Raw genomic sequence first — 23,352 nt, forward strand, 5'->3', positions numbered from 1 at the left:
TTTCCATGCTCTGCTTATGGTGCGTCTTCACACTCTCCTTGAGTTACACCTACGCAGAAATTTTCATCTTCTGCTTCCCGTGTTTCCGTCCCATCTCCTTGGGTTTCTCATGTGGCTACCATGCCCATGCCTAGTCAGCTGATCCCTACTTATGGATCCACCTTGTACACTATCTGGATGCTTGGTGGGCACTCTGGGGCCCATTTCCAAGTGTACTCCACTCCCCCATTCTACCCACACTACCCTTTTTCACACTATTCATCTCCGAGCACTACCACTTCTGTTGCAACGGCCAAGAATGCCTTCACGGATAAGACACGTTTTAATGGATCCAATTTCACCACTTGGTCTAATTTCATGCAACAAGTGCTTGAGTCTTAGGGTCTTTGGGACCTCGTCATTGGTCTAGAGTCTATGCCGGATCCTAGACTAGCTCACCTTGATTACATCCGTCAATGGAGAGTACGCAATGCCACAGCCAATGTTGAGCTGATGCAGGGATTGCTTCGTGAGTTTCACTCTGAGTTGCAGCACTTTCCGGTTGCGTTAGAGCGTTAGAGTCACCTTCTCGACTGCTATTCGGCTCGTGATCGTACTCATCGCATCAATCTCGACTTTGAGCTTTAAGAGTTCTCTATTAAGGAAGGGGATGATCTGAAAGTCAAGCTGGCTGAATATAGGCTGTTACTTGCCAAGTTCACCAGTACTAGCTCTCCAAAGTCAGATGACGATCAGGTTACATTCTTCTTGAATAAGTTGCCCGAAAAGTACTTCAATTTCATTTAACATATCATCTCCCAACCTCGATTGTCAACCTTCTACGAGTTTGAGTGCCAGTTCTTGTGTTACGTGAGACTGCATAATCACGTCCACAAGAATTCATCATCACATCCTTCTTTAGAGTAGAGGGGGTTGGTTGCCTCTTCTTCGGGAGGGAAAACCACCAGTAGTAGCAAGAACTCACAAGATGGGAAGGCAAGTCAATGACCCCTCTTTCTTAGATGGAACCAAAGAATCTAGACCTATCTGGCAGCAACTCCCTAAGAAAAACTGGTTTTGCACACACTGCCAGAGAGCAAGCCATGTTTTGTGGACGAGGAGTGTCGCTCCAAGGCCCAAGGTCTTCCACCTAAAAAACCTCAATAGACCATTGCGACTGCACAGTCCAGTGGGGCTACGCCTTCCGCTCTTGCTTCATTTGCTTCTTCGGCACCCGTCGTTGCTGCTGGACATATGGTTGGAGTACAGCCTCAACATCCCATCTCTTTCACTACCCCTGAGGGATTGGCTGATTGGTCTGCAGGTTTCGATCTCGTTGCACTTCATGCATCTATCTTACCTTCCTCCCCACCTCGTCAGGCGTTCCCTTGGCAGAGCCCTGCTACTGGACGTATGTGATGGTGGCCACCTTCTTAGAGTAGCATGTCTCTAGGTCCTTTCGGATACCCTAGGTTAGTTTAGCATTCATTTTTCGCACTCTTAGAGTCGGGCCCATAGGATTCATTGTCCTTAGCTTTTTCATTCTTTTGTCTTTCGTTGCATTTACTCACACACATACACATTCATTGCATTTCTTTTGAGTTAGATTTTCTTTCTATTATGTTTTGCTTTGGAGCATCTCACCACTAACCTTTGTGTTTGCAGATTCTCATCTCTTTTGCAGGGTTTTGTCTTTCAGTGCAGGGCTAACTTGCCGATTGCTTTGGTTCTACTTGGGCTAGAGACGTGGGGATACGCACCGTTCCTTTCATGGTTTCATCATCCTAGGAGTGCTTGCTTTTCTTCCAACATGGCGGTTTTCCCTCCCGAGGCAGATAGTGCAGCATCTCTCTCGATACTATCATGGCGGTGACTTCTACCTTGCTTTTCTAGCAGGGTGTTTCATCCACTTTATCCACTTCATTTTCTTTCATTCCTTATGGTTCTCGGCACCATACAAAGACCGACATCAGGCTCCTCTTCCTTTTTCGGCATCTACATCTAGGTTGAGCGGGGGATTTCTAGTCTCCTTGGTATTCTACAGGCTTCAGCACCTTGTCTTTGACATTGGCTTCTTCCCCCTGTTGTACCTTACTCTTTGCATTGCATGATTTCATCATCTTTGTACTAGGGTGCTTAAGCAAGCGAACAATTTTTCCATGAGGGACATTGTCCAAGTGACACCTGCTGCATGAGCATTCTTTAGCATGTAGCATACTTTGCATCTCATTGTGTAGAGCACTACTTGAGTGGATCCTACGCTGTTTTTACTAGCGGCTGTTGTTATCACACCACCATCCTTCACCACATGGATACCTCATCACCTATTTTTCCTCGTCATCAACACCTTGAGTGCATGGGTTAGCTTGTTGTGTTTTGTAATGTGTTGGGTGTACCCTTCCTACTCCCGTCTTCTGGGTCACTATTACTTAATTGGCCGCATTCCATAAAATTTCCCTCACTTATTAAAAAAAAAAGGTTCCATGTGGTTCCATCCGCCTTTGTAGAGCTTGGTAGGCCACTGGGCAGCCACCGTGCACCCTTTGTCCACTAGGGTGACTACTTGGATTCCCTTGGTAAGATACCCATCGCCTCTGTAGTCTTGGTAGGCCACTGGGTTGCTGACGTGCACCCTTTGTTCGATGCCTTGGCTGCTTTGGGTGGGGCGCCTTGGGGTAAATAAACATCACCGTGGTTGGCCTAACCTTTCGGCTGAGTTTTAGGCCTGAGAGGGGGTGTTGAGCTAAAATATGCATTACTTGTTGATTAGCCTCTTAAACAGTCCCAAAACACGCTAAAAATGTTCTTTTAGAGTAAAAACCCTAAAATGGGGAGTGATTCGAGAGAGTTCAGGGGAAACCCTAAAACATGGAGCTGTTCCAAAGAGTTTAGTGGAAACCCTAATTTTTGGGGCAGCCTTTCACATCTATAAATAGACAGGATGCCTCCATTCAGCCTCATTTTGTCTGTGTAGGTTTCTCACTCCACGTGTAGATTTCAGCCATCAGCCTCCTCCCACGTGGCTGTCCAACCCTCGAGACAGTTGCCACTCCATCCACGTTTGCTCCTGCTGCTGGCGCCTTCATCCATGCTGACGTCAGCTGCTGGCAACATCATCATTTGCTGTGATTTGGTCATCCAGTCATCGCCAGCCACATCAGACACTGTTTCAGCCTGCTATTTACAGTAGACTGTGCGCAGTTTCCGGCCTCTGATTGGTAGTACACTGCTGCGTTTACCAGTTTTCAGCCTCCAGACTGCTGCGTTTTGGTGACCAGCCTGCTGCCATTCACTATTCAGCACTCCTACACTCCGACTGGTGGTCACAGACTTGGGATCCGTCTCCGGTGGACGTCACACTCCGACATTGCTCTGCCCTTGAGCACATTGTACACTCTTACATTCATTTACAGCATTCATTGACTTCAGAGTTGTGTTCTCTCTCTTCCTTTTTCTGTTTGTGTTTGAGTTTCGAGTTTTGCGCTTAGGGTTTGAGTTTTTGAGTTTTGTGCTTAGGGTTTGAGTTTTGCCCTTTGTGTCTGTCTCTTTGTGTTTCTGTCGTGGTTGTACACTCTGTGTGTCCTCAGTGCAAACCCTGGTAGTTTTCTTCACAGGGGAGACACTTAGTTGAGGCTTTGTAGCAGGACAAACATAGAGACAGAAGATCAGGCATGCAGGCCAGTGCAAACCCACTCTACCTTTGTGCACAGGTTGAGTGTATCAGGAGTCTGATAGAGATAGAGAAACAGAGAGAGGAAAGGGGAACAACTAACAAGGCTGGGCTTGCTACTATGCTTGTGGACCAACTAGAGGTTGCAGTGGCCCTAGATTGTGTGGCTAATGATGAAGAGGAGATGGTACTATGTATGGAAGAAATGGTTTCTTGTTCGGATAAGCAGCTAGTAGGCAAACGTCCTAAACATGCTTCCGATGAACCTATGGGATCTCTGGAGGCTTCTACTCGAGTGCATGCTCTTGTCTGCTCTTATGCACAAGCAGCCACTGTCTTTGAGGACTCCCAAGATTTGGATTGGGAGCACTTGCTTGAATTTGCGAACACTTTATTGAGTGATTATGTTTACCAAAATCTTTCTACTGACATGAATAAGGTTGATGAAGATGTTGTGGACACTAATGTGGATAGTAAGGCTGTGTTGCGCTCAGTTTTTGGTTTTTGTAAAAAGGGTGTTGTACTGTTTTTCATGGGTAGATCCCCATGCTTGCTGGATCTGTCAATGGCTGGCCTCTTTGATGCAACTGTGTGGATGAAATTTTCATAGACCCTAGGGACTTTTATGAGTTGCTCTTGCATTCTCCTCATATGTGGGGTGCCTTAGTGGCTAAGCTACCTTTGTTTTCGATTGCTACTTGGTGCATGTTGTGCCCTGTTGGCCCCTGGTAGATTTCCAATGTCTACTACAGCACGAATGTCCCATTTGGGTGGAGGTTGAAGCTTGCCTAGTGGTATACTGGCCTTGTTAAAGGATGCCATGGTTGCTATTGGCACGGTTTTGGTGCCACCAAGCTTGTCTAGTGGTATATTGGCCTTTGTTAAAGGATGCCATGGTTGCTATTGGCACGGTTTTGGTGCCACCAAGCTCATGTGCTGCTAATCAGAACAGATTATGTATGATGTGGGATATCAACTGGCTACACATAAATTAATTCGGTATGTGTCCATTACTCTTTTGCCTCAAATGGGACTCCCTTGTAGGCCACTGCTTTTCTTGTGGGAAATTGGGGCACTTTATGTTAGTGTGTTTGGACAAAGTGGGTACAAATGTTGCCCTTATAGGGGATGCAGACATTTTAGTTGAGGAGCGAAAGGATAATGAAACCCCCCATAGAGGATCATGGATAAGGGTAAACAACTTGGGCATTTTAGTGATCGGTCAACACCTGCTTGGATAGAGGTGTGTTCTGGCACATCCCCTTTGTCGGCATTGGTAATGTCAGGCTACAATTTCTTTCTGGCAATAGTTTTGTTATGCATGATGTACGTCATGTATCTGCATTGATACGTAGTCTCATGTGCACTGGACAACTTGACGATGCAGGATATCATGTATCTTTTGGAGACTCTGCATGGAAGATTACTCGTAGCAGGCTTGTGCTTGCGAGAGGTGCCAAGGCTGGCAGCCTCTATCCCTTAGTTGTTTCTGGATCTACAATTGATCATGTTTTGTCTGTGGGGTCTTTATCTCATGTATTTCTTTGGCATGTCCGTTTGGGGCACATATCTGTTAAGGGAATGAAACTGATTTTTGGCTTGCAGTACTTACTGTCCCTTAACTATTCTCGTTTTGATTCTTGTGATCATTGTCTTTATGGCAGGCAGATTGGGTCTACGCATAGGAAGTCTAGTATGTCACGCATGAGTGAGCCGTTGGCTTTGGTACATTCCGATGTCTGTGGGTCCATGCCCTGTCAGTCTTTGGGTGGTGCGAAGTATTTTGTTACCTTCATAGATGATTTTCATGTAAGGTATGGGCTAATTCCATAAAGCAGAAGTCCGATGTCTTGGCAGTTTTTCAGCAGAGATGGCTTGCTTTAGTAGAAAACCAATCTAGGCATAGACTGAAATGCCTTAGGATAGATAATGGAGGTGAATATATATTACGTGCTTTTGAGAAATTATGTGATGAGAGGGGTATTAAGTGTCAGTTGACCCCCCCTCCTTACACCCCTCCCTAGAATGGTATGGCTAAGCAGATGAATAGAACCATCCAAGAAAGGGTTCGCAGTATCCTTAGCCATGCAGGCCTACCCCAACACTTTTGGGCTGAGGCAGTTACGTCTGCCGTGTATATCATTAATAGATCGCCTTATAGTGGCATTGATTTTCAAGTTGCAAAGGAGGTATGGACAGGAAAGTCTCCCTTTTATGTGTATTTACGTGTCTTTGGATGTGAGGCATTCTGCCATGTGCCTAAGGACAAGTGTAACAAGCTGGATCTTAAGAGTATTAAATGCATATTCCTTGGTTATGGAGATGCAAGAGAGATGAGTTACCATCTATGGGATCTGCAGGTACGGAAAGTCATCCGCAGCCATGATGTAGTCTTTCATAAAGACAAGATGCATAGGCAACTTGAGAGAGTTGTGGAGATACACAGGTTTATATTTCAGGAGGAGCCACGTACTTTCGTACAACCAGCTGGACAACCTGTAGCAACAACAGATGCTCATGGCCAAGGTGTTGGATGGAATGTTGGGCAGGCAACAGAGCCTGCAGTGCAACATTCTACTAGAGATAGACGCCCATTTGATAGATTTGAGTCCTCCATGCACACTGTCTTGGTTACAGATGTAGAGAGCCTCTCACCTATGATAAGACTATGCGCAGGGGTGATAGTTGCTTCTGGGAGAGGGCTATACAGTTTGAGATAGACTCCTTGCATAAGAATATGACTTATGATTTGGTTTCCTTGCCTGCTGGCAAGAAGGCTCTGCCATGCAAGTGGGTGTACAAGCTGAAAAGTACCCTTGGACACCCCAAGCTGGCATACAAGGCTAGATTAGTAGCAAAGGGTTTTAAGCAGGAGGATAGTGGACTTTGATGAGGTTTTCTCTTCTATGGTTAAGATGACCACCTTGCACTTAGTCTTGGCTTTGGTTGCACAACTTGATTTTCACTTGTACGAGATGGATGTCAAGACAACTTTTTTACATGGAGACTTGCATGATGAGATTTACATGGAGCATCCTAAGGGCTTTGCAAAGCCTGGTGAGGAGCACCTAGTGTGCAAGTTAAAGAAAAGTCTTTATGGCTTGAAGCAAGCACCTAGAGAATGGTATCTTAAGTTCGATGTCTTTATGCAGTCACAGGGCTACAACCGTAGTACTATGGATCCGTGCTTGTACATGAAGAAAGCCCGTGATGGTTATTTGCTTATTTTGGTACTCCATGTGGATGACATGCTATTAGCAGGGAAAACTCATGATGAGCTAGATGCTCTTAAGGCTCAGCTCAAGAAGAGCTTTGAGATGAAGGATCTGGGACATGCCTCTCACATACTTGGTATGCGCATTAGATGCGATAGGTATCAAGGACTCCTCTACTTGTCACAGAGGGAGTATATTCATAAAGTCCTTAAGTGCTTCCACATGCAGGACGTGAAGCTTATTAGTTGTCCATTGTTTTCTTACATGAAGGTATCACATGCCAATTGTCCGCAGATAGATGAGCAAAGGGCCGAGATGGCCAAGATTCCCTATGCATCCGTAGTGGGCAGTCTTATGTATGCCATGATAGCTACTCGTCTAGATATTGTCTTTACAGTTGGTGTTGTGGCACGCTACATGGTTACACATGGCAAGAAGCATTGGGATGCTATGAAGGGCATCATGAGGTACCTGAAGGACACTGTAGATTTGTGCATATGCTATGGTACTGATGGTTTTCTATGAATAATTTGTGAGAGCATAATGATCTTGGTCTCTCGATTTGTGTCCATAGGTATATAGCTAGGCCTAGGATCCAAATAGATACATCACACATCATAGCTGGTGTGATCAGTGTGTCAAATAGCCTTGTTCGTGGTGTGAGGCTCTTGGAAGTGTACGTGGGGACATTGTCTCTCCATCGTGGCCAATGCTACATATCCTCGTGAGTCAGGGTCTTTGGTTGCTTGTGCCATGGTAAATCTCGTAGAAAGTGTAGTGAAAGTGATCCCTAATTAAGTATATAAGTCCATAACCTCAACCTGTCTAGCTCATGGAGTGAAGACTAATCTCCTCCTCATTCGGACTAGGCTAATCTTGGTTTTCCCAAGATTAGCCATTAACCTGCATTGTGTATAGAAGTCATGAAGGGCGTGGAGATGCTGTTGTAGACCTTCATGTGATTCAGAGACTAGAACAATATCGTTAGCATAAAGCATAATGGGAATAAGTATACGTGTTGCTATCTCCACCCTATTGTTGCCTCCTTGTGTGATGTGATCTTCTATCTCGTTGATATAGAGACCAAAGAGTGTGAGGGAGAGAGGACACCCCTACTTCACTCCAATGGGGTTCTGGAGACCATGTTTGAAAGTCCTCCTGGATATCTCACTTAGCATATAACCCTCTCATATAGTGCATAGATGCCCCAAATCATGTTTGATGCGATCCCTAGTGTTTGCTGCCTCTATAATAGTCTATCTCGTGGAATTGTATCAAAGGCTTTTCAAAAATCCATAAAGCAACAATAAATCCTCTCCTTTCTCATTTTTTCTTGCTCAATCACGCTCCTCAAGATGAAGATGTGGTGGAGTGTAGAGAATGCCTATTAGAAACTAGCCTGTTCTACTTCTCACAGTCTCCCTCTTTCTACATATACATTGAGTTCTGTCTCTAGCATTGCTCCCTATATCTTTGCCAATATGTGGTCCACCATGATGGTTTTGTAATTACTTGGATCTAGGGGGTTTCTAGACTTGTGGATGGCCATGATGGTATGTATGGTCCACTCCTCTTGAAAGCTCTATGCTAGAGCCCTATTGAACATAAAGGCAAGGAGAGGAGCCAAAATGTCCAATGCATAAATGAAGTGCTCACCTTGTATGCTTGTGTGATCCATTGATTGGCCATGCTATATGCGCTCGATTGCTCTCCTCACTATATAATGTGTGAAGAAGGTGGATGTGGTAGGTGTTGAAAACATGGGATTTAGAGCATGGTAGCTATGGTGGCTCATAGACATAGACTAGATTCATGTAGACACCGACATGACAGAGACCAAGAGACTTGACTCAAGAATAGAGAACAAGCAACAAGTACACTATACCGAAGAACAAAGTGACAATGACATTGCATTCATCTCATATGAAAATGACAAGCAAGTATAATGATATATAGAATTGGGGAGGTGCAGCCTTTCTTCTCTATGCCTATGGGATTCAGTTGCCTGCATATCCTTAGCCTAGGAATGCCTCATACAAAGAGGCTATGATAGGTGTGATTGCAAATCTCAACACCCCTCCTCAATCACAACCAGAAGTACAAAATGTGTAGAGGCTTTAGTAAAAGCAATACCTGCAAAGTGTGGGCACACCATAAACATGGCAAAACACTAGAGGCTATCGCAGAAAAGGCTATGCGTGGGTACCATAAACATGGTGGACATCCGGAGGCTGTAATAGGGGCCTCACAAAGTGTACAAAGGCTGTAGTAGAGGGCTACATGAGGAGTTTATATGCTTATGATAAAGACATTTGGGCTTTAGACATTACAAGGCTAAAACAATCTATCAGAGTAGGCATAGAAGGACTAATGAGGCTTGTCCTTCTCCTGGTGGTCTTCTTCTTCTTTCAATGTAGCAAGATAGGTCTTCTGGAACCTCTTTCTGGCATGGTAGAACTTCTTGGTGTGTTCGGTCATTTTGCAAAAATCATAGAAAAGCTGGTCCTTGCCTTTGTACATATTGCCAACATATAACACTTGTTCATCTCTAGAGGTTCTTGGTTCTTCCTTAGTTTTTAGCTTCTTTTCCTTCTCTAACAGTGATTCTTGGATATCAACAAGCTTAGGGTTTGGTATATTGATTAAGGTTGTTAATACATTATTATATTCAGGAGGCAAACTTTTAAGCATAACACCAATACAAACATCTTCCATTTTAATGTTGATTCCTACAAGCTGGGTTAGAAGTCATTCCATCTAATTTAGATGTGTGGCAAGTGGTGTGCTGGACTTCATGTCAAGCATGAAAAATTCAATCAAGAGACCATGCTTTGATGATGTAGATTATGCACCAAACAAGGTGTCTAGTCTCTTCCATGTATCATGTGAGGTCACACAGTTATCCACATGGTGGATGTAGCTGTCGTCTAGCTCTAGTTTGATAATGGCTTGAGCCTTATCATCAAACTTTTGCCAAGTGACTGCAAGATCCACCTCATGAGGCTTCTTTTCTTTGCCACTTGTGATGGCCCAGAGACCCTTCTTCATTAGGATAAGCTTGATGTAGGTCTGCTAGGTGTGAAACCCGACCCCCTTAAAGTAAACTGTCTAAAAGTCCTTGCCCATGTTGGAGTTGCAGAAACAACAACAAATCAGCTCTAAAATTCTCAGATTTTAGCAGAAGAAAAAATGATATTGAGTGTGCTAACAAGCACAAGTGCCCAAAAAGCACTAAGTGACTAGTATCAAGAGATACTTGTGGAGCTAGATACTTGGAAAATCTTCAATAGGTCTTTAAGAACTTCAAGGATCTTCAATGTTGTATTTTCTTCCTTGATTTGATGGTGGAGTAGCCCAAAAAATCTTAGATTTGATGGAGTAGCCCAAAAAATCTCAGATTTGATGTAAGCCAAAGCTGACACAAGTGACAAGAGTCATTGGGTAAGTGTCAAGAGACATTATGCTTGAATCTTCTTGAAATGCTTCAAAATCTACCAAGATCTCCCCTCCTTGCTAATTTGATGCCAAAGTGATTGTTGGAAACTGAGTAGGATGTCAGATTAGAGTGGTAGGAGGTTGATTTAAATGGCAGGAGAGAGAAAATGAAGTGAGAGAAAAGCTTGAAGTGGGATAGCTATGGGGTTCACAGTTAGGGTTTGCTGGCAGGCATGGTTTTTCCTTTTGTGTGGGCTATAGACTCGATCGTAGGGAGCATACCAGCGTACGAATGTAGACGGGCATAGAATGAGACATCGAGCTAGAAATTTGACAATGTTGGGCTGAGGGAGGTTCAATGTTGATGCTTGAAATGCCAGGAAGAAGCGCCCTGAGCACAGGGACAATGCTCTAGAGGGATTCGTCAACTAACTCGGCCTAGATGGAGAGATCTAACCACTCCAAGTGAGGTAGGTCCTGGTTTGACTATGGCAGACTCATGGTCAAGATGAAGATGAAGTTTGAGACCAAGTTCATACACTCAAATAAGTTGAGCCAAGTTGAGAGGAGTGAGAGAAGACCTGAAAGAGTAGACGTGACTACTAAGCTAAGCCATGCTCAACTGCACTTTGATACCATGTTGAAAACATGAGATCTAGACCATGTTGAAAACTCAAGAACAGAGAACAAGCAGCAAGTACACTATACTGAAGAACAAACTGACAATGACATTGCATTCATCTCATATGAAAATGACAAGCAAGTACAATGATATATAGAACTGGGAAGGTGCAACCTTTCTTCTCTATGCCTATGGGATTCAGTTACCTACATGTCCTTAACCCAAGACTGCCTCATACAAAGAGGCTATGATAGGTGTGATTGCAAATCTCAACAATAGGGCGGGGCTCCGGTGGGTAGGGAATCAGTGGTTGGTGTGGTACATCATATAGTCCCTCTACATAGGAGTGCGATGTCTCTAGATCATTGATTCAATGAATTGAAAATATTGGGGAGAGCTTCATGCTATAGGCTACCATAAAGCAACCAATCATTTTTTCACGAGAAAATATAAGAAAAGTGAAATACAATGTGTGGGGAAGAAGCAATGGAAACAAAGTTGCCATGATGAGTGGAGTAGCTATGCGATAGCATGACAACGTCACTTTCCTTGCAACATCGTTGTACGGTAGCTTCTGCCATCACAAAGTGACATAGTGTTTTGTGCATAGAAAGCATGCAAGGAACACTAGTATCTACTAATGGTAACCTTAATAAATAGAAGATATTAGATATTAGGGAAGATTAAAGGTTAGAGATAGCACTTCTTCAATTTAAGCTTTAGAAAACAAGGTGATAAAAGAATTAAAGACTTGCTAATATCCACCAATTTAGGCAATGGAGCCACTAAGAATTCCTCTAGCCTAAGTTGATAATCAACATTAGCAACCAATTCCTCTCCTATAGTATGAGTTGAGAAGTTAGTGAAGTATTGGTGAATGCCTCTTTTATGTCTGTGTGAATGGCCATCAGCACCTAACATATTCTTGTACTTTGTTACCAACTTGACAAAAAAGAGACTTGGATGGTCCCCATATTTTAACTAGAACATTCTAGCTCAAACTCACCTTGTTGCTTCTCAAAATAATCCTCAACCCCCTCTATGAGTTGAGAAACAACTTTGTCAACAAGAAAACGTGCATTAGCATTAAAATAATGTCCCTAACTAAATGGCTATTGAGGTGTTTATCTTTCAATAATAAGCCACTAACTTGCAATACCCCTTCTAGCCTTGAATCACTACACTTACATACTTACGCAACATATGGCAAGCACATGCACAAGATTTGGAAATACTCCATGAATGCACTATTTTTACCTTGAATTTTTCATGCTTAGGGAAGGATATTTGTTAAGTTTAAGACCAAAGGATGAGTATTCCTTTTAGCCTTTAATACTGGGCTCAATGAAAAAAGGTGATAATGATTTGAGAGAGAGAGAGAGAGAGAGAGAGAGAGAGAGAGAGAGAGAGAGAGAGAGAGAGGGAAGCTCTAATTTGATTGAGGGATTCAACCACCAAGCTCCCTCATTTACTTAAATTCTATCCAGCATAGTAGCTCTCTAGCTTGAGCTTGCATGCATATTTCTCCATGTGAATTTTTATTGCACTATATATTTCTCTCTATCCAAATATTTGGCATTAACAAGTTCATGCCTCCTTATAAAGTTGCCCAACTAAAATCTCTAATTTAAGATGATACCAATTGAGATGTCTAATATATCCAACTCAACTTCCAACACATTGCAATCCATGAGAATAACACCATGTAAATCCTCAAGTCTTCCTTTCTAAACTATCATTTAAGGCATATACATACATAAAATCTATTCTCTTTTCTTTGTGAACATTACTTACCACAATCTAACAACCCTCTTGGTTACTGCATAATAGAGATGGGTTAAGGCTATGATAGACATGTACTAGAGTCCAAGATATCTAAAACGAGAATCTATGAAGAACCAAAAATCATTTTTCTTGGAGAGCATTAGCATCTGCCTCACTTTCTAGCTCATCTAGAGTGTCAATGTTTGTGAAGGATTGAATCCTCCTTGCCAGTTTTCTAAGAGAGGTATCAATGCTTTTTCTATTTGAATCGATCACCCTGATAACCGACTGTGGTTTTATTTGCACCTCATTGCTTTTGCATGTCCTTGATAAGCTCACTTTTTATACATCCTTTTTTCGCTAGGTGCTTGAATGGGACGATTGGAAATGGTGCCAAATAACAAAACACAAACTTTGTGTACATTCTATGTATACATCCTGCTTCCCTACTTGTAGGAATGGGGTGATTGGACATGGTGGCAAAGGACATAACACAAACTTTGTGCTAGGAAATTATTTTGCTTCTCCTAGTAGTTAATGATACAAATTACACTTAAAAGCTCTCAAGCCAATAACATATTATTACTCATGGTTAGTTGTCAAACTAATACCATACATTGCATATTATTACTCATGGTTAGTTGTCGCACTAGTATCATAAATTGGATAATTGGTTAGAATAGGTATGGCCATGGGGTATGCAGCTTGGGCCAACTTACACATTAGTCCTTTTCGTATAGCAGATTGTAATCTTAGTTGTCGCACTAGTATCATAAATTGGATAATTGGTTAGAATAGGTATGGCCATGGGGTATGCAGCTTGGGCCAACTTACACATTAGTCCTTTTCGTATAGCAGATTGTAATCTATGAGTCCGTTTACATGTGGTGAAACATTTAAATAGACTATATGTTATCTTTTTCTCTCAAGAAAATAAAGACCATTAAGGAAATATCTTGAGAACCCATTAAGGCACTTTCTTTCATATGTCAAGCCCAAAGTTACCTAGCACATTTTCTTCTACAAAAGAAACTACCACATGTACTGACCAATTGCTCTACTTTTGCAACACTATCAAAATCATCAGCTACTTTATAGGCCAAGTTTATTCGATGTGCCATACAATGAATCCCTAATATGTAAGGTGCTATAGAAGTTTGTAGGTGAACACAAATACTTGACCAATGGCCTTGTATAATTATTGCTCCATCAACCCCCACACCCAATAGTGTTTTTCCAATCTTGACTTTTGATAATTGCAAAAATACTCAAAGTTTTCTTGGACTAGTAAAAATAACTTTTCAGCTGTGGCATTATTTTGCATTTGTCTAACTGTAAGAAAATGTGTATGTCAAATATGATTTTCCACATAATAAATAGTCATACAAATGTAAGTATTATTATCTTTAGTTGTGACTCATCCAATACGAGGAAAAAAACTTGATGAGGTTTGATTTTTTCTCTCAAACCTTCCTTAGCAACCTAATCTAAAACTTCTTTCCATTTCCATCCACTATTCCATGATAAATGTGAATGTGAAAAATTATCAATGGTAAGTTATAAAAGAACTCTTTATATTGAAGATAGTCCACTATTGTTCTTTCTCACTTTAAGATATAGAAAGTAGAGAAAGCACTAAAAGTTAGTATTATAACATATAAACTATATAACAAAGATATTAATGATAATCAATAAATTTACAAAAACCACATTCAATTGTAATGTTTTACTTTTCAAGCTCATAACTTGCATTTTATCTAACATAGTGTTGATTGATGACTTTTCACTCTATGCTTCATGAAGTAAATGTTTCTCATAGAGTTCTATATTTCTTTGATAATATAAACAATATTTATTAGATTTCTATCTCACTCGTCTTATTTCTTTTCCATTAACAATGGCTTTTTCATGAACTTTGCAAGCATGCTTCTCTACAATATCAAGTTTGAGTGGAAGTATATAATCAATTCCTTTCTTCAATGAGCAAAGGATACATTGAGCTTCTTTTGGAGTAGCACCATTTGCTAGTATAACTAGCTCAATAAATGGAAACTTACTCACTCAGTCTAGTTGAAGTGTACAATTTGCAAGACTCCAAATCTTTTTATTTTTTACTAGGTTGTATGCTTTTTGAAAAACTCTGCATCCCTTCTTCATTTGTTTCTACAAGTTGACATTGAGCATTCTATTGAGACATACTTCAACTGTTGTAATTCTAAGAGCAATAGAAATTTGTTGGTCTCCTAATATTTGGCATTACGTTTAACCTCATTGTTTTCTTCATTTTTCAAAATCGATATATTTGTTTGATTTGTTGATATGTGTGAGTTGGTAATAATATTTCTAGTTAGAGAGAGATTTGTTGGATTGTTGAAGAATGTTATAATCTCTCTCCTTGAAACCTCACAAAAATTTTGTTTCTTCAAATTACCCATTTTTATAGAAAATGCAAAATATAATACTCAATACTTTATTTTCAATAATAATACTATAAAATCATATCCATTAAATTCCAAGATATAAAGATTGTACATGCCATAATATCTAGCTTTAAATTAAAAAATATAATCAATATTTTTAAAAGCTACAAGATTATACACATGCAAATTATTGCAACTTTATCAAAACTCAAAAAGGATTCTTTCAATATTTTATATTTGTGTGTCATTGAACTTGACAAACTAATAAAGGAATGGTTATTATGAGCCAAGAGACTAGGGACATTGACATAAAGCAAAGTATATGCAATTCTCCAACTACTGGCAATAAAAATGTGAAAAATATGCAATTACACTAAACTTGGTATCCCTTGGTACTAGGCCATTAAGATATGGGACCTAGACACCATGTTTTGTGATAGCATTAGGTAATAATATGTCTACATCAAGCATGGTATCCCTTAGTGGCAAGTCATATTGTCATAGAACCTAGGCACTATGCTTAGTGGAAACATGTGGTGACCCTTTGTCCTTTGTATATCATTATCTCTCTTTCACTCTTAAAGAACATGGTATCTATAATTCTCAAGCAAAAAGCAAAAAGTTGTTAAAAGTAGTATCTATAATTCTAAAGATAAATGCTATAAAAATGTGAGGAGAAAAGCAACCAAACTAAACATTGTTAGAAGTAGATAGACAAAAAATTTGAATCTTTATAATTGCATACTCATACAAGGAAAAATATACAAAAACCTAAGTATACGATTTTCTCGTGGAGACCACTATGTATAAATCATAGGCATCACATGCATCTAATGCATGCTTTATATATCCAGATGTAACCTATTTTGTGAAATTTTCTTGACCCTTATGTCACTTTTTAACAATAGTTATAAATCTCTTATTGTTAATTTATTTACTAAATTAAAAATAGATCCTCATGTAATAGATATAAAATATTACTTTATTATAGAAGTAATCATAAAGTTACTCTCAAGGGTTCATAAAAGTCTCTTAGTAGTTTTAGTAACTAAAGAAATTTCTAAGTGCTATTCTTATTAAATATATTATGGTAAGCATTGTGGGTCTACAATGTAAATATCAAGATGTGATTATTCGGACTCATAAATTTTGTATATGCATTATACTCATCGATGTTTTACTCTTTGTTAACGAAAAATAATTTATAGATATAAAATTTACACCATGATATAAAATATGAGAAAATGCAAATAGTAAATCTCAAAACTTGAGAAAACTATCAACAAAGAAAATTATGGATGAGACACATAAAGACATGAAATCTTGAGATAAATACTCTAAAAAATTATAACTAAATAAATAACTTAATCTTAAAGCACAAATTACAAGCCATATTCCATAGAGTATAGAGCTTTACAAAAAAGTATGATACTTTTTGTGACACCTTTGGATTCATGAGTCATAATAGAGACTCCAAAAACCAATACTTTTTTTATACAAAATACAAGGAGAGATTGTAAGATGTGGGATATTTAAAAAGGGTGAACTAGAATAGTGCCAAGCTTTACGAGCAATCTTTATGCCTTTGTAGGATTGATAAGATTTGCAAATGACATTACCATCTGACACACATAACAGGTTTCAACAAAATGTGCTATGTCTTGATACATGTTTTGCCACCAATATTTTTCTTTGACTTTACTAAAGGTTCCCCATATGCCTCTATGGCCAGCCCATAGGCTTTCAAGAAATTCCTTCATTACATGTTGCAATCTTTTGTTACCTAAAACTCGGACAGGTGCTCCTTTCTTCTTCTTTGTGCGCTTCCATAGATGTCCTTCTTTAAGAAAAAAGCCATAAGCTTTCCTCTTGATATGCTTGAACTCCTCATCAGTCCAAGTCTCCTTCTTCTTCATTGTGCTCAAATATTGGCCGATCTTCAGCCAAAAAATCCTATCATCTACCAATATGCAATCCCTTGCCTTGATCTCTATTAGGTGCATGATCACTTCATTTGGAACACCCTTTAGCTCCCTATGTAACCACCACAACCATTGTTCTAAAACTCAACAAGGTAGACGATGAGTCAACCAATTGGGTGCACATCTGACTCCTTACTATAGATAAACTAGCACAGCATGTTGTAGATCTTGGGTGTAATCCATGGCCTTCTTTTCCTTTCCAACCCTCCTTTTATGGCACTCATAAAAGAGCATTAGACCTTAGTCTATGATGCCTAGCCTTGGGGGTATTAACCTTGGTGAAGTTGAATATCATGTTGTTGGCATGCAAGTTTGAATAGATGACATTGGCATTATGCAAAGCTTTCATCTAATTTACTAGTACATGAATAATGTTTAGCATATTATTGATGACACCCACAATCCTAGCCCTCTTCTCTATATTGGTTACTATGTCAAGGTTAGGTCTGAATTCCATTAATGGCTTGCATAGGCATTCGATTGTTTTTCTATATTTACATTCCTAAGTAGGGCCCCATATAAATATATAATTTTGCATACCACCATTAATAAGGGAAAGATTATAACCTAAGGGGGCTCAAAAGTAAAGGAAATGCATTGCACAATCAATGCATTGACCTTTTGCATCCCACATTCCACTTGAAATTGTTGTAGCTTAGCATTACTAGAGCCCTTGTATATTTTGATACAATATGTTAAATTTGAAGGAAAGAAACTAATATAGTTTATGGTGTCTTCAACACACTATCCAAAGAGGCCTTCATCGATGACTCTACTTGGCTTGATAGCATCAAAGGGAATGCCAATTGTCGGCCCACATTAGTGATTCCTTAATGTGTGCCACATAGTTCTTGTCCTTGATGGATCATCTTGTTAACTTGTGGGATTGGAACCAGAACTTGTACCTATGGTAGACTAAATGCTTTGACAAAATGGTGGAGTCAAAAAAGTCCTTTGCCTATTTTGAGCATGCCACCTCCTCTTTCCACTTTATATTTCATAAGACGCACTTCTCCTTTGATGCAAATGTTGGTGCTTATTCCTAACTTGGGTGCATTTCTGAGTAGTGTGTGATAAAGATGTAGGTTCTTCTTAAGATTTTAGAGCGCATCAACAACTAAGTGTATTAGCCCTTGCTGTTGTAGGATGGTACACATAGTTGCACATTCCCGATTGCAGAAGTTGACGAAGGTAAATTTGTTATTGTTGATGAATGATATCTACTATTTTTGCACTGGACAATATGGTCTCTATCAAGCAAATGTAGAGTGCTTTGGCAATATTAGGTGCTATCTTCACAAATCACAAACTCTTCATAATAAAGAAAAGCAAGTATGTAAGCATGATGGCCAAGGCTTAACCTTCTAATTGCAAGTTAAGTTACATCAATTGAATATAAATATATGCTTTATAATCCTTGATTTAAAAACATAATTATGATATCAATCTTGAGTGATATTAGTGTTACATATAAAGTTCAATTGAATTAAACAACAATACAATATCATTTAAATGGTGAAAATGTAACATAAATTACATTAAATCACTATACATGAAAGCATAAAAATGTAAAAACATTACCAAATTTTCAAAAACTACACATAAATGAGGATATTTTATGAAATATATGACTTAAATACCCATCCCACCAAACAATATCAAACAATTAGCCATATTATGACATTTTATGGCCAAATTACAATGTAAATATCCATCCCATCAAACAATATAAAAAATAAGCATACTCAAACATTGAATAGCCAAATAGACAATCAAATATTTATCACTGCTTTATTCATGAGTAACCCATTTAAGACACTACCTAGCTAAATTCACAACCAAGTATCCATCAATACTTGAGGGAAGGGAGGGCGTTACAATCAAAATAACACCTCTATGATGAGTTCATGACACAATGCTAAGTCTATTGTGATATATTTGTCAAAAGACACTTATCAAATTCATGGAGTGAGTACCTATTTGACAAGAATCTTTTGGCCCTATGTATGCCCATCATGAGACAGAGGTGTCATGACATGTATATGTTGATGCGAATGCACAACACATGCCAATCTAAAGTGTCCCACAAGTGACAACATAACATGAAAATAATACATATATACACAAACTTGAGCATATAAGCAATGCATGATAAGGAAGAACTACCTCATGACATGAATAGCGCATGCCAATTAATGACATGTCTCCTATTATACATGCATCTATGAAAAGTAGACACATACACATAGTAGGTGATAGGAGAGGATTGCCTCATTAGTCCTCGTGACATGCATATGCCAAATTTATGGTGCATGATAGTTAGATGGTCTCTCCTACCATGCACATGCATGTGTGTGTATATACACGTATACACACATGCATGCTAAGTGGCAAGAAATGACTATCTCCTTTATATGTATATGTAGAATTCACAATGCATGCCAATCAGTAGGTCTATCCTACCACACGTACTATACAACCCAAAACTCAAAACCACTTTCTACACTTATTTTAGTTGAAATTACTCTTCTTAGCCAAAATTTGAGCTTGAAAAAAACCACCCGATACACTTGATTAACTGGTTGCACCTAAATGATGTAAAATGAGATAGAATCAAATATTTTAGAAACTAGCTAGTTAAGGAGTCCTCTACTAGAATAATATTAGGATGGATGAATTTTGGAGAGGCTTAATAAAATTATTTTATTAATTAAATAAGATGATCTAACAAAGCTTGATCCATTGGCAATAATTTGAAAATTTCTTCCTAAGTCACAAAAGAGGATTTCTGGTTTGTCAAATATGACATGGCTTGTCATGTCTTTAGTGTTATAAAAGTAATAAGACATCTAAAATCTTTGGTCACTTCAACTAGTGGTTTCTTAAAAATGCTCATAGATTTGGCCATTTCATTTGGACATGTTTAGTAGTACTTAATGAAGTAAACCCACTTTTTTATAATTGTTTAAATACCAAGTTTAGGCAAATCCTATATTTAGTATGAAAGTTCAATAAAAGATGTTTGTGCTCCAAATTATTGACACAATAAATCAAAATGAATTGCTTTAAAGCTTGTTGCAAAACTTGAAGTGTTGGATCTTCAAGACGGTCAATCTAAGTCTCCATAGTTCTATAGCTAATTATGTTAAATGACATATCTAATCCTTATCTGAATGTTTCACCTTTAAGTTATTCAAAAAGTTTTGACATTTTTCCATTTCAAATCTAATAATCTATTGTTGATGTTTTCTTTTTAATTTGAAGTCTCATAACCTATTGATCTTATGCTTGATGGTCTTACATATAATATGGTCTTATATACAATATTTTCAAAAGTTAAAAACTTCAAGAAGCTAATTGAAGAGAGGATCTTAGTAATGAGCAAAGATATATGGAAGCATTATACTTCTTTTTTTGGATAAATTTTTAGATACATTTTGGATAACTTTTTAGCTACATATATGAATGAAGTATATCACTTTACAATTTTTGACTCAAAATCAATGTCTTAGATAAAAAAGAACCTCAAAGACTTCCAACAAAAACTAAGCCCTCCTTTTTTGTCCAATATAACTAATACCAAATAGACACTTAAAATAAGTTTCCATTAAATGTTAGGCATTATAATTAAAAATATAAAATGATATTTATTTGCAATCAAAACTATAAAGCATGCAATAATGTGCCCAATTACACATTAGCACAGTGTAAACATGAATCTAGTCTCTATCTTCTCCCCTTACATCTATTCATAGGCCCTCTAATTTGAGAGACTAGAAAGAACTTTCTCATTTAAAACACTCTTACATAGAGCCAATTGCTTCTTTCTAAATATCCTCATCCATTGAAAAAATTAAGATGTAAGGCCTCATCCTTTCCTTTAACTTAGTCTCTTATGCCCCTAATGGTAAGTGGTAGAGTTTTTCCATACATACAATATTTACTCAAGCTCACTCCAAAAAAAAATAAAATAATTGTGATATATGGTTTCTACCCAAGTTTTCCCATTAAAGATACAATATCATCTCTAAATTTATTTATGTTAGCTAACACGAAAAATATGCAAAAAAATCATTGATAGTGAGAATTGAAGGAAAATAAGTCTATGAAAGCAGAATTGTATGCCAATTAACATACAGCATGTGCAAAAAACATTCATTAATAGTGAGAACTTAAAAATATCTGCATGAAACCATGTCAAATTTATATTCATCAAATTCAAACTTGTGAAAGACTCTCTGAAAATAACAAAAAATGATATTATTGGCTGTATAATGATCACTCAAGTACAACTTATTCCAAATAAAAGCCTAAGACAAATTTACATAAATTCACATGTAGCCCTTATGTCATTGAGTACTTACCAATGTCACAAAACAGGAAAGGAGGTATAATGCTAAAGTTTATCCACTATATAAGTACAATATCCACTATATACCACCACACATTGGAGCTTCCCTTATGGCATCACGTAGACAAGCATTTGCTTAATTAGGATCTCCCATACAAAAAATTCAACATAAGACATTTATTTCATAATGGTAATGCCATTAGGGATACAATATCATCTCTACATTTACTCATGGTAGGTAACATGAAAAACATGCAAAAAAATTCATTGATAGTGAGAATCAAACACAAAAAAGTGTACGAAAGCTTGATTGTATGCCAATTATCATAGGATATGTGCAAAAACCACATTGATAGTGAGAACTCAAGAAACAAGTGTATGAAATCATATCAAATCTATATTTGTCAAATTCAAAATTGTAAAAGACTCTTTGAAAATAACACAAAGTGATATTATTGGTTGTATGGTGACACTCAAGTGTAATTAATTACAAATAAACACCTACGACAAATTTACATAAATTGATATGCAACCATTATGTCATTGAGTACTTACCAATGTTGTAAAATAGGAAATGAAGTATAATGCTAAAGACTATCCACTCTATAGCACCATCCACTATATAAACTAAGTACACTATCCATGATATAACACAACACTTTAGAGTTTCCCTTGTGGCATCACATAGACAAGAAATTACTTAGGATCTCCCATAGAAAAAAATCACTTAGCTAAAGACTAGCTAAAGAAATTGACATGCAATAAACACTCCAAGTTTGAAGAAATTGGATTAATTCTCTAAATTGAAGCCTATTTTGGGTATCATGATGATTTTGGGTTTAGAGCGACACCTTAAAATTAAGGGTAAGATGTTAGCATGGAAGCCAACATTTAGAACAAAGGTTGCACATCAAGTTCAATCATCTATAAAAGGTTGCATATGTAGCCTAGTCATCTATAAGATATCACTGATAACCATGCATATATATGCATGTATAAGTGTATACGAGTGGTCACAAATCCATATATAGTATATGCATCAAAACATATCAATGAGGGTCCAAAGAAATCCTCAAAGTATCTTAAGTGGTAAGCTATCAAGTGCACCTACCAATGGGGGACTGAAGCTAGCCTATCAATGGGGCCCAAAGCTATGATGAGGTGCTCAAATATGAATATTTGGTTAGTGGTACATCTTATAAGCATGATCATAATAACCCAATTTATGAACATGATAATATGCATCATTTATGACTCAAACTTACAATTATGATGAGGAAGCATATCTTTGTTTATTACTAGGATAACTATTGATATCCATTTTCATGATGAGTTGCAAAGAAATCCATGAAAATAAAGATGCATTCATTTCTCAGATATGAAGATGTTTCCTATTCATGTATTGCAGCTTGCTCTAGTTAGAGGGGTTTCACAATGCGAGTTTTAAAAAAGCACAATCATTCCTTCAAAAAATCATTTACTTGATGATTGGAGTGTTCCTTTTCCTAGATTTGAAGGTGCCTATGTGCATTTACAAACTTTTGCTGAATAAACAAAAAATCTGTAACTTTGACTCTATCTGTTTCAATGACTACCAATACATCAATTGCTTTGATGGGGAGAAAGAGGTAAAACTTTTAGATTATTCCTTCGCAGTAGCAAAACCATAAACTTCTGGCTGGGTGGTGTTGGTAGGATAGGTCTCTGGGACCATCTTGTTGAGGGAAAGAATTCAAGCCTAACCCTCTATCGTAGGTGCCGTTGTTGCACCATAGGGGGGTGATGGAGGGGGTTGTTACAAAGGAATCATTGAAAATTGGGGCATCTCTTTCAAATGTGATCTATTTCTTTCCTTGGTCCTTTGAGTCATCTTCTTTGTCAGTGTCTACCTAGGAAGTAGTCATATTCAAGAAG

General features: G+C 38.3%; 1 protein-coding gene across 2 annotated transcripts in view; it reads left to right on the plus strand.

Moving 5' to 3' along the window:
- Positions 1–14,626, plus strand: part of LOC148031090 (beta-mannosyltransferase-like protein) — a 33,521-nt gene extending 18,895 nt beyond the window's left edge. The window contains exon 3 of one of the 2 annotated variants that reach the window (XM_087684621.1): positions 14,608–14,626. The gene's annotated coding sequence lies outside the window, so the exon portion shown is untranslated. Of the gene's footprint in view, positions 1–13,049; positions 13,410–14,607 lie in introns of those variants that run through there. The other variant, XM_087684620.1, reaches the window with a different exon arrangement.
- The last annotated feature ends 8,726 nt before the right edge of the window (positions 14,627–23,352 follow it).

The sequence above is a fragment of the Lygodium microphyllum genome, chromosome 9 (genome assembly GCF_053477565.2).
Source record: "Lygodium microphyllum isolate KBCC chromosome 9, Lygodium_microphyllum_v1.1.10, whole genome shotgun sequence".
Lineage (NCBI taxonomy): Eukaryota > Viridiplantae > Streptophyta > Polypodiopsida > Schizaeales > Lygodiaceae > Lygodium > Lygodium microphyllum.